The 17,130-nt window shown below is 40.0% G+C and overlaps 1 protein-coding gene across 1 annotated transcript in view; it reads left to right on the top strand.

Moving 5' to 3' along the window:
* Window positions 1-1,977: 1,977 nt before the first annotated feature.
* The window catches only part of FHIP1A (FHF complex subunit HOOK interacting protein 1A), a 77,264-nt gene continuing 62,111 nt past the window's right edge, over window positions 1,978-17,130 (top strand). The window contains exon 1 of the mRNA XM_084286406.1: window positions 1,978-2,074. The gene's annotated coding sequence lies outside the window, so the exon portion shown is untranslated. The remainder of the gene's footprint in view (window positions 2,075-17,130) is intronic.

The raw sequence follows: 17,130 nt of genomic DNA, 5'->3' as shown, positions 1-17,130 counted from the left end.
ACAGCTTTCAGTGACTTGTTTCTTCCTTACCAGACTTAAAATCTAGTTAGGTTTATGGGCAGGCAACACGTTCACTGATGGTAGAGAGTAATAGAACTAATACCAACTGTCTGTAGTTCCTACTGTGCTGGCTCCAGCCATCAGTTTTACTAGTATGTTTGAGATCTTCTTGGTTTAGCTAACGATAGCAAGAAATGGGATTATTTTTTTCACTAACTTAATAGCTTGAGTTTCTAGTTCAAGTTTATCCATGATAAAGATTTTAGTACCAGTTGATAATCATAAAATATTAATGCATTTGAAATAAGTATGTTTCTGAGTATTTTTGTTTTCAATTAAACTCCTTTAAGGAAATCTTTCCTAAGTCCAGGTTGGAATTTCAGAATGGAAAAAACACAAAATACTTTAAAACCTCTTTTAAGTTACTTCGTTTGTATGCAGGATATTAGGATAAAGCTTTCTTTCAGCTAAATTATGTTTGTTTGTTTGTTTTGTTTTTTTCCTGGTGAAAGATTTGTAAGGCTTTGAGTTGTGATTTAAAAAAAAAAAAAGTAGAAAAATTATGAAGATGTAGCCTTGTGGGGCGGGAATATTTTCTTTCTTCCCAGCAATGAGTTGTATCATAGGAGCAATCCAGTGAAAAATTTGGTTTTTATCAGTTATGTGAAATGAGTGTTACAGGCTAAGGTTCTGTTCTACTGATGTAGGTAATTCTTAAACTGCCTCGAGCTTCACAAAATGTTAATAGAAAAGAGCTAATACATGACTTAGATTTTACACTTTCATAGGATTCCTATTTGCAGGCTACTTGGTATGGCCTTTTTTAGGAGCCAATGATGTGCTATAAATGATTTAAACAGTTCTTATTGTCTTTATCTTCCATCACTATTTCCCAGTGTATGAATTTGCTCTTACTGTGGTGCTGGGGGATAGGTCCATAAAGGATGCATTTATCTGGAAGCTTGGAGAAGCACAAAGGTGTGTACATTACTTCAGTAATGCGTAAGACACAATCTTTCTCAGTTCAAGACAAACAAGGAAAAAAACTTGTGTGTGTATCACATAATCAGGGCTATTCATTCCAGAGTTTCAGGGTGTGTCATAAAAAATGTTTTGTCCAACCATCTTGACTTATTTGACATTACTTGTGTCTCAAGTCTAATTAAGTAAGTCCATTATTTTGTCCTGAAGAATTTATGCACAGTGCAGTAAAGTTAACGGTGTGTAATGATAGTTGGGACAGGACACTGGCAAGATGAAATGAAAAAGTAAGACTAGTTTTCTGCTGGTAGCGACAGCTGGTTTTCTCAACTTCAGTCATACTGAAATAGAAGTAATAAGTAGTTATCTTTCCAGAATTGGCTTTATTTTAGTACTAACTTAGTGGAAATTGTGCTTGGTACTAAACCAAAGGAAATTGGTGACCACTCGGAAAAAAGGAGGTTTGGTAAGTTCAAAGCAGCACAAAGGGAATTTGTGGTCATTTTGAGTAGTTGAGATCTGCTAAGTTCAGACCTAAAAATGAAGAACTTTTAATGATAATGCAAAAAAAATAAGTGTGTGTCTGATTTTCATAACACAAGTGTTTAGCGATTTAGTAATTTTATGTTTATTTTGGAAGAACAACAGCCATTGTGATGACAGCTTTGGAAAACTGTGTGGAGAAGTCATGCTGTAACAAACGTGAAAAAAAATCTTTAAAGATCAGTTACTCAGTTAACAGGATGTTTTCTCATTCGTCATTGTTGTTGCTTGCCTATATTTTTCTTAAATAAAGGGAATTTTCAGGTAGAGCTGACTTCATTTTTCCAAATGTGGATTAATTAAGTTGGTTTTAAGTATACATTGTTATTTCAAAAGACAAATTTGGAATAGATCAAAGAGAGGAGTAGGTGTTAATTTATAGGCCTGTAAGAACAGATTTAATTGGAAGGCTAAATGTAAACTTATTGATTAGATTTTGGTTTTCTTTCTGCAGTCTGAGAACCTGAACAGGCTGAACAGGAAAACACCAGAGAAGCCTTTCTGGAGCTGTTGTCAGACAAACTTCTTTTTAATCAGGCAAGCAGTGAAGGTAATGCTGTGCGATCCATTCATTCTGTACACACCAGTGCAGAGCCAGGGTGGGTTTTTGGGTTGAACTGTCCTTAAGCAGGAGGTGACAGGTTTATGGCACTGGAAAGAAGGGGCAGAGGTCTGGTGGAAGTTTTGCTGCACAAGCACAGAGCTGGGTTTCCCAGGGCAGTGCCTCAGGAGTGCTGTTCTGAGGTGAAACCAGAGAGGGCATAGCGTTCGTGCAATTCAGCACATTTTCCTGTTGGTCAGGTTTGGGTTCCACCTGCGTGTACTCATACCTGCAACTGAGCAGAGAGCGCAGCAGCGTCTGTACTGATGGGGGTCATGGATCAGTTCAGCACAGGGGTATTTTCGGGTCACAGGTGCGTGGGGGCAATATGCGAATAGTGCAAGCATGTAGAGGTATCTCTAGCCATGTGCTTATTTAATCAAAACCAATAGTTTTTCTGTTCTGTAAGTTCTTTTCTCTCCTCTTTTTTTTTTTTTTTTTTAGTGAATTTTACTAGTTACTTTTAGAAATCATGTATATTTCTGATACCTTCTGTGGCTGGTAACAATGTGTTCTCTTGTTTGAGCCACGAATTAACACTGGTGCTGGAACAGAGGCAGCAAATGGAGATACCCAGAGAGGGGAGAATGCAGGATCAGAGTTGTAGGCACTTGAATCACATTTAATATACTCTTTTTATATTTTTTTAAGGGACTTTTCACCTCTGCTTTAGTGTATGCTTCAGGGCTGTGGATATACATTGTCATTTATGTCACTGGATTCTAGAATAAGTTTTCAAACTCTGGTTTGCTAGAAATAGAATTGTCTACATGAAAATTCAATGTCACCTGCTTAAAACATACTGTTGGGCTTTTGGAAGCAATATTCATGGTCTTAATTTCATATTAAATTGAAATGAAAAATTTACATCAAGTATTGTTTTTATTGTAAGTCCCTTAGAACAAAGATTTGGAAACTGTAAGTATAACATTACTGAGAAGGAATTTTGGAGAACTTTTTTTTTTTTTCTACCACCCAGATTAGATCAGCGTGGTTTGCTGGCAGTGCATGAGGTTCAAAGCCGAAAAAAATATCAAATCAAATTAATTTGATTTCATTGGCACATGTGTGCACAAGTTTACAAAATGCAGGCTAAGCAGAATACTTGTTTCACCCTACTTCTGTGGCTCTATTAACTAAAATGAACTGTGGCTTATCTTAACCACGAGAAGATGGAAGTGATTAGATAAACATGATATATTCCTGTGGGGCGCCAGTTGCTAGAAGCAGCATGCAGTTTGCAAAATGATTTCTTGTAACATCCTTTTTATGTCCATTCAATCTGAAAGCTTGGTCTTCATTACCAATGCAGTGCAGCAGTGTATCTGACACAGAGGCTGCTTTGTTGCAGGCCATTTCCATATATTATGAAGGTGTGCAGCTGACTACTTCAGCCCCAGGTTCTAAAACTTTTCAACTGGTTTGCGTGAATGTGTTTTTTTTTTTTTTTTTTTTTTTTGTGAAACATAGGGGGTTTTTGCCTCCCTTTGAACAGGAACGTTATATTGAAGAGGCAGGAAATCTTCTTGCTAGTGAGGGAATAGTTGATGATTGAGGATAACTCAAAATGATTTTGAAACTTTGACCCAAATCTGTATTCTCACAGGTAAAATTAGTGTAACTCATTGACTTGAGTGGTACTGCTCTGGGAATTAATTTTCTGAAATTTGAATTTACATTCCAAGGAATGTATAAACGTTTTGTTTCAGTGCAAGACTGTTGATGTTTGTCAGTTTAATCACTGTATAATTAGAATTCGATTGCTTTCTGAAGTTCTTTGATCCTCCAGATATAAAAAGGGATACTGGAAAATAACTTGGTAATCACCAGTTAATATTGATTTTCCTCAGTAGTGTTTCTTTCACTTCATAGCTGTTCTTCACACCTAGTGGCTACCCAGTTACACTGAGAAGACAGGTAACAATTAAAAATAAATTTAAATCTCAAAACGTTGATATTTAATAACTCCTAGTTTTGCTGGTTGTTCCGAAGTCCTCGTAACCTTTGTTTGAGTTGAGTTTGTTCCCCCAGTGTGTTGAAATTAGATTGCTAATCTGTAAAATGTTGTAAATTCTCAAGTGGCCTATGCAAGATAAACTTTTTGTACAATCTAGCAGCAGAGCACTGTTGTTGTAGGATGTGCTGGAGAGAAGCATTTATTTTAGTCTCATGAACCAATTGTTTAGGTATGCCCTTGAGCAATCAGCTGCAACTAAGAAAATGAATCTTTTGAAGAGGCTGTGGTAATGTAGCTTTTCCTTGTGAATTCAGTAACTTGAAAATTTGTCTTACTGTACAGTCTTTAAAGATTACAATTACTTGTGTCCTCATTTAAGCAAAATTCGTAGAACTCTTTGACAGTTATCTGATTCTATGGGTGACACTAGTAAGTAGGCAACGGTGTGATACTAGAAAATCTGTGCAGACTAATATTTCACTGCTTTGAAGATGCCATAGTATCTTCAGTGAATGTAAGAGAATATTAAAAATCTGGAGTCTGATTAATTTATCAAGGGGATTATAAATTATAAATTGACTGGACTTGATAGCCAAGGCGATCTTCCAGTTCTAAGCATTATGAAGGTCATGACATGGAGAAAACTTTCAAAAGCCAAAATAATTGAAATATCTACTCCTGTTCTGGAAACAGCTTAGAAACTTCAGCATAACTTTCTGCTAGTTGTGAATGGCAAGATTGAAACTTTATTTTGATGTGATAGGTAGGTGATGATGATAGCTATCATCACAGGAGCAATTTAAAAATGCATTTTGCCTGAAAGGAGCAAGTTAGTTTTCTGCTTCTCTCCTTGTGGGAAGGCTGTAACCTTATCAGTCTGTTCGCCCTTTCAAGGGTGTGTCAGCTGAACAGAAAACAGCATTTTAAGGTGGGTACTGCAGTCCTTCTACTGGAGTCACGGTAGGTGCTTTTGCAATCAGTTCCCTCCATACCAAGGATCTTTGAGGATGGAATAGAATAGATGAGGAAGTTTCTGTATCCTTTCTTACACTTCTTTGTGACTGTATAGGAGATATACAGACTGCTGTTAATTTCTGGGTTGGGTGGGGCGTGTTATGGGGTCTGAAGAAGAATCTGCTGGCCTCAAAGGGCGTTATTAGTTTGGAATTGGCCAAAAGCAGAGGTGAACATTACAGGGGAGTAATATGGGGGAAATAAAACGTGAAAGAGATGTCTGAAGAAATATTTCAAGCAACAGACTTCTTCCAGTGCCAGAAGAGGAAAGGATGTGAAAAGTTTTAAGAAAATAAGGAATTCTTTTTATTTTATTAGGTATACTGAACATGATTGTTTCTCTAAACATTCTTACGAATGTATCTCTTGGCCAGTAAGTTCTTTTTTTTGTCCAATTCTGCTAGCATTTTGTTATATTTCCATACATGTCTTATATCAGTTTGTGTCCCTTGCTGGGGACACGGTGGCAACCAGGCCAGGGAATATTTCCTTTGCATTTGGATAGTTCTGAATGAAGTGTGAACAGGGATCTAGTGTCTCCTGGCATTTTAAACATGTTGAAATGTTTACTGCTGAGAAATTTGAATTCTTGTAATGTTATTTTAGAAGAATGAACCTGTGTTTAACGACTGTCTCAGTGAGAAATGGTAAGGTATGGAAGTGTAAATCCTCAGCATTCCACTCTGGAAGGGCTCTAAATATACAACTATGGTAATAAAAAATTAGGGAATAGTCCCAGGAGCAGCCGAGCTGCTCTAGCCTCTGTCAGGTGGGAGCTGCACAGCCCCACTGATCAGGAAGCTGTCCCTTTCTCTGTTCTCCTGGGTTTGCTTCTGATAGTTTGGTAAACTGAATCAGCTTGGGGGTGACCAGGTGCACTTCCATGCACAAAATACCCATGCTAGGGATGTGGCACAAGGGGAAGGACCTCGCTCTCTTGGAAACACTGGGTTGTTTAACTGGATCATCCCATCCTATGGAGATATATTTTAGTGAAAACCCTATCAGAGGCTCTCTAAACTATTGTCCTAGAAAGGTAGAACTGAGATTAAGATGAACTGTTAATCTTCGGACACTAAAAATCATAGCCTAGAAAGCTTTGGGGTCTCATACATCTTAAGGCTGTGGGGCTGGATTCTGCTTTCATTGGTTAATGCTGCTGCAAGTCAACATGCCATACAGAGGGGGAAAATAATCAGGCTTTAATGAGACGCAGTTGAAGAAATCCAGTGAGACAAACTCAGCGGAATGAACATGTAGAAAGCAACTACGGTTGAAGAGCTAATATGCTGTGTCTTGAGAAATACAAACAAGTAGGAGGGTAGTAATAAGTGCTCATGCAGGGTAAGCCAACTGCCTAGAGCTGAGTGCCCCACAGTAGTTAATTGGGGAGATGAAGCTATTGTCCCACTGCCTTTGGAAAAGAAACAAGAAAAACTGGTCTGGTGCTTCTGAAAGGCAAGGCAGCAGCTGAAGCAGTACCATGAATGACCTTGTTCAGAATTTCTCACTTTTCCTGAAACTGGGGAGGAAGAAAAAGGCAAACAAAAACCAACAGCAAGCCCTGAGCAGTTACTGGTGCTCTTTTATCAATGTTTTGTTTTTCTTTTATAATGGAAATATTTGGATTGTTTGCACAATTATCTTACAAGCAGGTATTCTGGAAAATCTCCTCCAGTGATACATAGAAATTTATCTATTTCTGTGTTCTGAAATACGAACTGAGGAAGTCACGTAAATGCAACTGTTCTACATTTTCAAGCGTTGTTTTATGATATATGGATTAGCATGTTACTAATAAGAGAACTGAGTTTGCATGTTCTCTCGTAGCATGTTTAATTCACCATATTACCACTAGCTTCCCAAATAGGTTCCTCAGTGTTGCGAAACAATGTGAGCTTTGTATCTGACCGAGGCATGTCTACATGTGATGCCTCTCCGGAGGTGCAGTCCAGGGTCAAGAGCTTTAGAAGCAGTTTTCCTTTTTCTCTCTCTCCAGTGTAAAATACTCCCTTGAGACAGGTTGCAGGTGAGAAGTGAAGGGGCCTGGTCTCAAGGTGCTTGGTATCATTCTGCTGCTTCTCTGACTGCTGAGAGGGTAGTCATAGTTGTACTGCCTTAGAGCATTGGAGGTGTGATGTGTGGAGCAGTGCTCTGCTGTTCTAAATAAAATAAGCCAAACTGCTGTGCAAGCACTATTAGATATTTTGTGTAGCTAGTAGTTTTATTAGCTTTTAATAAGAGCAACAGCAGTTTGCTTTTGCAACTGGTGTAGTCAGAGATAAGCAAAACGTCTGGTATGAGGAGAGTCTCTCACTTTTGGATTAAAGATGGGCCTCGATGGTGCTGGCCTTTCCTCTGCCTTCTCCTGCCCTTTCCCAGAGCAGCAGCACAGCTGAGGCTGGCAGACACCTCTGGAGGTCATCCTGTCCAGCTGCCCTGGACCTGCTGGCAATCCTACTCCTGCTGCAGGCCAGGAGGGATGCAGCGATGGCTGTGTGTCAGCCTTGCAGCAAGAACATGTAGCTGCTTCATGGTCTGCCTGGTGTCTGCCAGGTCCCTGCGTCTTGTGCCAGGCTGCTTTCTAGCTGGTTAGTCCCCAGTGCGTGCTTGTGCCTGGAGCTATCCCTCCCCAGGTGCAGGGCTTTTGCGTATTGAACTTTGTGAGTGTCCTCTCTCATCATCCCTTCTGCCCGCTGGGATCTCAGAACGGTATCACAGCTATCTAATCTATCAGCTACTCCTCCCACTTCTGTAATTTCCACAAACCAGCATGGGAGTGCACTCTGGTACTGCACTCATTAACAAAGATGTTGAATGGTATTGGCCTCTAGCTGGAATCTTGTTTTATCTCATTAGACTAAAATTCAGTTCTGTCAGTGGCTAATTTCCTAGCACCACTTGTGATTCCTCCACATCTTTCTAGTAGCTGTTGTCTTAAAGAGACTTTAAAACTGGGCAAGGCCAAGTTCAGTGTAGGAAATGGGCAGCATATAGAGATGTCATCAGAGCCTGTGTGGGGACTGCTGCTGAGTGCTGTGCAGCTTAGCCCGAGGGTGCTTCATGAACAGTGGAAAGCAGATAGCAAACAGCTCACTCCAGAATGAGAGGTCTTCTACTAAGCTGGAGTCAAACCAGCTGCAGAGCTGCGTCTAATTACTTAGCCCATGGTTACAGCTAGTGGAGAAGCCTTCCTATTAAATTACCCAGTGTTTGTGTTGTGATTTTTTTTTCCCCGTTCATTATTTGTTTTTATTTCATTATTTATTTTATTAATTAAAATTATTTTTTTAAATATAAGAGAGCAATATTTATTTATTGCTCTCTTTCTTGAACCTCATAGAATGCTATAGTAGCATACAAAAGCAGTGTGCGTTTCATAATGAGGAATAATTGTCTTAAAGCTATCTGTGGGGGAGCAGCTGGAATGGCTGATCCCTGTGAATCAAATTCCCACTCAAGTCAGGAGTAAGCTGATGCCACTGCCTGTCCTCCCTCACATGCTCACAGCCTGAGTGGAGGCAGCAACAAAAGTCACCTGTGCAAGTGGCCAGGTGGTAACTTCAGTCCCTCCAAACTGCTGCCCAGGTGGGTGTTTAGCATTTTATATAAAGAGTAGCCAAATTTTTCATCTTCCCTTTTTTACAGGAGGTTAGCATGCACATTTCCCATCTCCTAGACTCCGTAAGCAAGCATCAGCTACAGACCTAGCTGCTAAGAAATTTTGGAAGACCTCTTTTGTGCGAGTCAGGAGAAAATGGTTAGGTAAATGCACATCTGTTGTGGTTGAATTTTTTGATTTACCTCAACTCTGATTCTGCTTTCTTTCCCAACCCTGATTCTTGCACGTTTAATAGCAGGAGAATCCACAGAAAATCGATCTGTGCCTGGGGAAGTATGGATAATTATTTTCTTGTTCCTACACTTATGTTTATATTTCAGGTACTCTTCAAAGCATCTTGTACGCCTGAATCAGTCATTACTTTTAATCTATCATCATTCTATTGCCATTCATCTATCATCGTCTTAGCATGTGTCCATGACAAGCATCATGGAGATAGAAGATTGAAAACATTTCTTGACGTATAGAAAGCTGGGATTTTGTTTCTAGTGTGATAAAACTAACTTCTGACATGCCATGTTTATACTGATGTTTCTTTATATCTCAATTATATATAGAAAGGGATTGCATGCTTCTTGTCTGAGCTTCCTGTGGTGATGGGGGGGCGGGGAGGGAAATACTTATCTGTTGTAGTAAGACAAATTCAGAAGGGATGTTCTGAACCTCAGATGCTCACAGCACATTCCTTCTGTATCTGGGCTTCAAGGATTTGTGCACTTTACTTTTCATTAAACTGCATATGCAAGTCTGACTTGTAGGTGATAGAAAATGAAAGGTGAAATGAAATGACTGGAGTTTTTAGAACGTATTTTCTGCTGAATAATTTCCCAAACAAGTTATGCAGTTACTTCAAGTGAAAAATTAACAAGCTACTGTGCTTTGCGTTTTAATAATGCATAGTAAGGTAAGTCCACGTCTGTTTTTTTTTTTTTTTCTTCTGTTTCTTCATGTTTTCATTGTTAAAATAAGGAAATAAATGTCGTAAGATTTATTTAGTATGTGTGTTGTTGTTCAGTTTTTATTGCAGGGTGCCTACATCTGAAACTGTCACTTTTATGTGCAAGTTTCAGATGCTTTATATATGGTGCATGTAGGATTTGACCATGAAATTAGAAAGACCTGTACAGTAAATCTGCCTCCATATTAAGGCATTTGTGCAGCAACTTGACTCCTAACGGCAAAACATACTGGCTGGTATACGTACTGGTTTGTATATGCATAGGTGGTGATGGGAGTAGGTTGTTTTTTTTGAACATTACTGTGCACTACAGAAGAGGTTGATTAGTGGTTTGTCAATACAAATCAGAGCAATCTATCTTCTCTTTTCCACCTATAGTTTTTCTTTACTTTTCCCATCCTTTTTTGTCTGGAAAAAACAAAACAAAACAAAACAAACCACCAACACCTTCATTTTGTTTAATTCAGTTCTGCTATTTCCATCGCTCTCCCGTTTATGCTTTTCTGATAAATGAAATGCTGTTCTGCAGGAATGATATTAAATGGAATTGGGTGGAAAAAAAAATGAAGTTATTTCTGCTTGGACTAGTCCTTTATGCACCTCTTTAATTTTACCCATCTGTATTTCCCTATTTTCTTCTTATAATTCACACAGTACCTTCAGCGATATGGCAGGTTGTCTGCAGGAGATGGGCTGACACCAAATGATTGAACAATTGAAAGCATTATTCTAGATATGCAGGAATTATTGCAAGAAAATTGGCCTGCTTGTTGTTCTAGGCATTGTGGAAAGAGCACGCAGATACGCAGAAGTCCTGACTTGAAGGAGAGGATCTGAGTTATGTGCAGAGTACGTCGGCAGCAGTGCTGCTCAGTGAGTCAGGGCTGGGAGCTGCTGGCAGTCAGAGAACATGTTACAGATGCCTTTCCACTGCGGAGCAGGATGGGAGGGAAGGGGACATAGTTCATTGCCCTGGGGAGTTGTGGCGGTACGCAAAGTGGGAAGATGCTTGCTTCCTTTTAAAGACCTGGCCTTGAGCTGATACAGCTCCATTTTGCTCTGCCTCTTCAGTCTCCCTGCTATGTATAAAAGCAGCTGCCAGTGTGAGAGAGGCTGATGGCTAAATGTGTTTTCCCGTACAAAAGGTTCTGTTCCCATCCTGGCTGAGGAGGGACAGCAGGAGGAGTTCTTCTTGGGTATTAAAAATAGAACAGCCCCCACGCCCCAGTGTAACTGGGGATGTTTGCACTGGTTGTTTCCTGTGGACTTTGATCTGAATGCTTAGGATGTTCTTGCAAGTAGCATTTAGTTAGGTACCACAACACTTCAGAAACAAACACAACCCCTCTCTGTCAGCTCTTACCTCTTTTTGCCTGATGTGACCTGGTTCATTGGCCAAGTGATCTGCATAACTGCAGCTTTGGTGCTTTCTTTAAAATCAAGCTGTTGGAGGACTCAGGCGTAGAGAAGAGGATGAGAAATACTTGGTTTTGGGGGTTTGCTCTGCCCGTTGGCTCTGACTTCCACCTTGTGGATTAGGAACCACTAAGCATAAAGACTCTGCAGCCCTCCATGTCCAAGGATCTATTTGAGCCCACTTTGGCTTGCTGATACATCAGTGAATAAAAGCAAACAAACTACATCGCAATCAAATATAGGCCAACCCTGCGTCAGTTCATGTTCTTTTATATTGTATAGAAGGCCTGGGTTTGAGTCTTTCTTCCCAGCTTCTAGTTCTTTTGGGGCTCAGTCCTGCAAAGCACTGAGTTGGCTTTGGTCTAGCATGGTGTTTAAACATTTTCACCTCTGCAAGCAGGGAGCTCCACATCAGTTTGATGACAATGTTAAGCATGTGGTCTCTATTGTGCTTTTTTATTTTTTTTTTTTTGGCTTTCCAGGTTGAAGGGCTTTGAAGCAGTGAGTGTTTGACTGTGTTACATTTTGTGCCTTGAAAAACTGGGTCTGAAGGGGAACCCTGGAAGGAAGGACAACAGTATAATAATTATAAGTACGAACCTTTTGTGGTTTTTCTATTCCACTTTGAGAAAGGGGAATGAAGTTGGCATTAAAGTAAACAGGATGTATCGCACTGGGTGAGACTAAGTCCCCTGTCAGAGTAATGTATGAGATAATAACATAATGTGCCACAGGATTCTTGAATATGCTAAAAGTAAAAACACTGATGTAAGGTATTCTATTTGTACAGTCAATGTTAACAAAGCACCCTTGAGATAATAACTGTAGCACTGGAAATTAGATGTGCTGCTGCCGCCTTTAATGCCAATTATGTCCTTGTCAGCTAGCCTGCTTGCTGCTTGTTAACCTTAATGTGTGAAACTGCTGTAGAGCTGCCATTCAGTTCCTATACATGTTTTAGTCCAACTTTTAAAGTTAACTCAGCCAGAGAAATACTCTATTTTGACCTTTTTTCTTTTTCTCAGGATACTTTCTGAACTGTTCAGATGCATTGCACTTAGCGTGCATGCACACTCGTATGTAACTGTAGGAGAGGAGTACTCGGTAATGCACTGCAGCCTGGAATTTGCCTTGCTGACACAGAACAGGTTTGGTCATCCAGAAATTAAAATTGGGTACCCTTATGAAGTTTTAGCTGTCCAACTTAATTTACTGGGGGATGTGCATGATAGGTCTATTTGCAATCTGGACGCAAAAAACATTATAGCTGGTTAAATTTTGTCGTGTATGCAGAATCACCAACAATAATAAATCTATTTTGAGTCATCTATTACACGAAAAAAAGCATTTTGCTCTAAGGTTGTCTTTTACAGGTAAATGATACTTTTAAGTGATACAAATTTTGCTGTTCTTCTGAACCTGGTACTGTGTGTACTGGCTTAGTTGTATCTGATCACTGGGCAACAGTTCCTTTTGGCTTTCCTATTGTGCGGTAGGCTTTATTTTTGGTTATACAATTTCATGATTTGTACTGTGCAAAATTTTTGTATTTTGCATTGAACATAAGCATGTAAAGTCAACTCACAGTGATATGTGGCCAGATTATCTGCACAGAGGGCTGTCTATGCTGTAGATGCAAAAATAGTTTAGGTATGTTAGAGCTGGCATGGTGTGGCTCAGCGCTCCAGAAAATCCGGCTTGAATGTTTCCAGCCTCAGTTTGTCCCTGGTAATGCTGCAAGCAGTTTTGCAGGAAACGGAGCCAAAATTAATAAAGGGTTGCTGGCTCTGTGTGGAGCCACTGTGTACACGTGTTCCTGGAAGAGGAAGCTCCGGGAGGCTCAGTACTGAGGCGGCCGTTCTGCCTGAGGTCAGCTCAGCTTCACCTGCGGTCGCTATTAGCCCTGGTTCTGCTGGCTCGGAGCTGATGTTTGTGTAAAGCTACTCTAGCACGCTTGCTGATGGTTGTTTTTGAGAAGACTTGTTAGAGCAGAGTACAGCACTGTGGAAAAGCACGGACTTCGCTTGGGAGCAGTACCACGTCTGATCTGTAAAACCCTTCTGTTGGAGTAAAGCGAGTTTTGTTGCTGTTACTTGATTTTTTTCTTTTTTTTCTGGAGGAAACAATTTGGATGCAGTATTAGTGGTGCGGAGCCAAATCTAATAAAGTTAAGTTAGTATCCCTGCGGACTGCAGTTACTTCTTGGGTTTATCTACTCACTGTTGGCTTGAAAGTAAAAGTTTTTTTATGATTAGAATTGATTGTAGTTTATGTAGCAGGACTTAGTTTTCTAGTGCTTTCAGGTACAAACTTGAAAGACAGAAGTTGCAGGAGAAAATTCAGCCTCAGTGGGATTTGAGGTTAGCGTTATGATACCTCTCCTAGGTGCTGAGTGTTTCTTACCTTGCATTGTCAAAGACTTACGCCAGCCACTTCAGCTGGATGCTCAAGTTGCTCAGAAACATTCCTATGTTCCTATAGCAGATTCCAGCAGGAGAGGGGATCTTTAACAAGCAGAAGGAAACCTTATTTATTTTCATCTTCTATCTGGCAAAAATCAAGTCTTAGAATTACTTTGGTGGGGGTATCTTTGACTATTTTATCTCAGAAATGAGATTCAGCTGGTAAGTGGAAGGAAAGATTGAGGCTATGCAGATGGAACATTTCGGGAGGATTTCTTTCATGTGACAGTGAGTCCATTGTTAGCCTTGATCAGAAGCAAGAATTTGTCACACCCTTTCACAGTATGGAATATATTCTGAGCCTCTGAAATACTTTGTAGGGAGAGGAAGGGAATCGGGGATTTTATCAATAGCTCCTATAAGACCACTTCCTAAAACTGCTTTCCAACTGCGTTGCTGCTTTCCATACTTTGCTCCAATTCTCCAGCAGAGGTTCAAGTCAGTTCTTGAATAATTCTTATTTAAAATAACTTAAGAAAGCAGACTTGTTATTTCAGCAGCCGTCTCGCTGGAGAGCAGCGTGGCCCAAACGCTACAATATTTTGAAAAGCTGGTCTCTCAAGATGAAATTCTACCTGTGTCTCTGTTATGATAATCTATCGTCTTGAGGTTGGCTGTGATTATTGTTAGTACTATAAAAATGTCTTTAAGAAAGACTTACTCGGTGGCATTTCCATGCAAGTGAGTAATAATACAAGCATGAGGGTGGAGAAGGGTGTATGCCAGATTTATTTTCCATAAGACAACGAGGGGAAAAAAAAAAACAGTAGAAGAAATTATTCAGAGCTTTCTCTTGCATTGAAATTCTATAAGTGGAGCCTGTGAAGAATTAAAAAGATCAGGAGAAAAGGAGTTGGTTAGAGCTGGGCTGGACTAGGTTTGTGCCTGGATCTGTGTGTGATGAGGCTTAGTTTTTTTTTTTTTTTTTTTTTTTTTTACTAAGTTATTTTGAGTTCAAAGAGAGATGAATATGTGATTTGTGCCCAACAAAAGAAAGGGCTACAGCTGTCAAAGCTCAGGAAGAAATCCACCTGGTCACAGAGCTGACTTTATCTGTCCCTCCTTTTTCCTGTCCTGTCACTGTTCTGCCCTTGCATGTGATGAGGGGAAATACCCAGAGTGCAGGAGGTGCTGGGGTTTTCCAGACTGCTTTAGTTTGGGTTGAGGATAGCCACGAAGCACTCCCATCCCAGCCAGCATCTGCCTCTTGGGAGTATGTGCCAGGCTGTCACCCGGCATACTGCACCTCTCTGCTTGCTGTAAATGTGCTGATTGTTGAAGAGATTTCTACAGATTTCTGAGGGAGTGTCGTAGTTACTGCTGCTTCACGGGCACTATTTCAGTGTGCTGGCTCTCGTAATTCCACAGCATAGAAATCACAGCTTTAGGAATGGAAAATGCACCTTAATTTAATATGATTAACCCCAAAATGCAACGCAGAAAATAATTAATATTGCATTTTGTTTGGGCCATGATGTCTGATCAGCATTACGTCCCATAAGTGGGACTCTGTTTTGCCCTGCTTTGCGTGTGGGCATGCCTTTGAAATAAAACATTTTGGGGCGCGCTGTTCTGCTACAGGCTGCAGTCTTCTTCTTTGCTTCTGTCTTCTGCACTCGTGCTGTTGTTTTCATGGCCACAAATCTAGCTGTCTAACATTTAGTTTTTCAGCACCTACTCTCCTCCTAATGAATGTGATCATTTACACAGTGTCACCGTAGTATTGGCATGCTAAATAATTTAGTGAGCTGTGTCAGGTAGATAGCTCGATGTTGTCTATGTTACTATGGCAATACATTTGCTTAATGTAAATATTATTCATTCTGACCATATGAATCTCAGGGCCTCTGACATTATTAGCTGTATTTGGAAGGTGGGAATCTGCGTATCTGGAAGAGAAGTTGTTCTGAAAATACTAATAGTTTAAAGATCACTTTCTTTTTTCATAATTCCTTCTGCTCGTTGACTGAGCTACATAATCTATTGATTGTAAAGAACAGAGCAGAACATTTCTCCTGTTTCTTTATAATGAAGCTGTATTACAACCACGATAAAGAAATATATAACTGTATTCTGATCCTCTAAAAATTCAGCTAACTGAAATAAATGGAAATAGGATCCTGAGGTCCATTAACTTTGCTCTCGGTCACAGAGTCACGGCAATTCTAGAAGCACAAGAACTTAAAATCAGACCTGGAAGACAAATTTCCCTCGGGCATTGGATTTGATTCTGTAGTTTGAAAGGACTGCTAAGCGTGAAGGACTCTTCTGTCACCTTTATGGGTACCAACAGATAGAGAGCTACTCAAAAACAAAATAAAAAAATCCTTCTTCGATAGGAAATTGATGTAAGCAATATGTTAATAAAGTTTATATCTCTTATGTGGTCGATGGTTTTCTTGTCCATTTTGTGGACCATTTCCAGAGAGAAGCAACTACCTTCAACAAAGTTTTGTCCTGAAGGCCAGTTTATTCCTGATTGTATGAGCAATGAGCTGCCAGCACTTCAGAGGCAGCAAATAGGAATAAACGTTGTATCATTCTATTAATGTATTTTTTGTTTTACTTTCCCTAAGTGTGGTATGGCATCATGATTCATCAGCTGACAGTCCATATAAAACTTCAGTCACTTCAAACCACAGGTGTTATCTAATATTGAATGCAAGTCTGTAATATTCACAGTATTTTATGTACTGTTTTTGCAGCTTTACTTGCTGAACTGCTAAGTTTATGACCAGCGTTGAAAAGAGGAGTTGGCTGCACTGCACCCACCCCTTTGTTTAGAATTGTCCCCAACCTTCACACCAAACGTCTGTAATGCAGGGGGAAAAGGCACAGTAAACACTGAATTACACCTTCAGTCGTTTGTAGCTCTGCAAGGAAGGGTAGGTGATACTGGAGGGCTCCGTGTGCTGAAATCTGAAGTCAGTGCTCAGCACCTATCTGTGTTTGGCCTGCTAATTGGAAGGAGTAATAAAACAAACCTGCAGCAGTAGCTGAGCACACACTTCTGAGTTTTTTATGTCACAGAAGAGCCTTTGTTGGACTTGCATAAGCATTCTTTATTTTTCCCCTCTCCAAGATGGTGAAACTTTTGCTGTCAGTGCTTGTACGTAAGGTAAATCTCCTGACTGGACAGGAATACAAACTAGAATTGGTAGTTGCCTTGCCATGGCATTGTTGCTCACAAATGCTAGTCTAGAATTCAAGTTAACCTGGGAAAATTAATTATTTACTACTTATATCTCTTCCTGACAAGGCTGCCTGTGGGAATACTCTGCTGCTGGCTGTCTCCCTTTTAAAAATACAATACGCTTTAGATACATCTGTTGTTTATAGATGCAGGCAGATATTGGAGCATTTAGATTCAGAATACCTACCAAGTATTAGCATAGCTGAAAGAGTAATTGGAGCAGCTTCTCTGATTATTATTTTAGTAAACAATCCATACGCGTAAACTAGCGTGGGAGAGGCTGTGCCTTCCGTAATGTATTGAAGGAAAAAAGACTACAGAGGCATTTTATCCCCTATGGGAAAAAAATGTGTAGCGAGGGGAACTCCTGTGGGATCAGGCTG

The sequence above is a fragment of the Netta rufina genome (assembly GCF_964035555.1).
Source record: "Netta rufina genome assembly, chromosome: 4".
Taxonomy (NCBI): Eukaryota; Metazoa; Chordata; class Aves; order Anseriformes; family Anatidae; genus Netta; species Netta rufina.
Note: the sequence above shows the minus strand (reverse complement) of the source record. Positions and strands in the feature narration are given on the sequence as shown.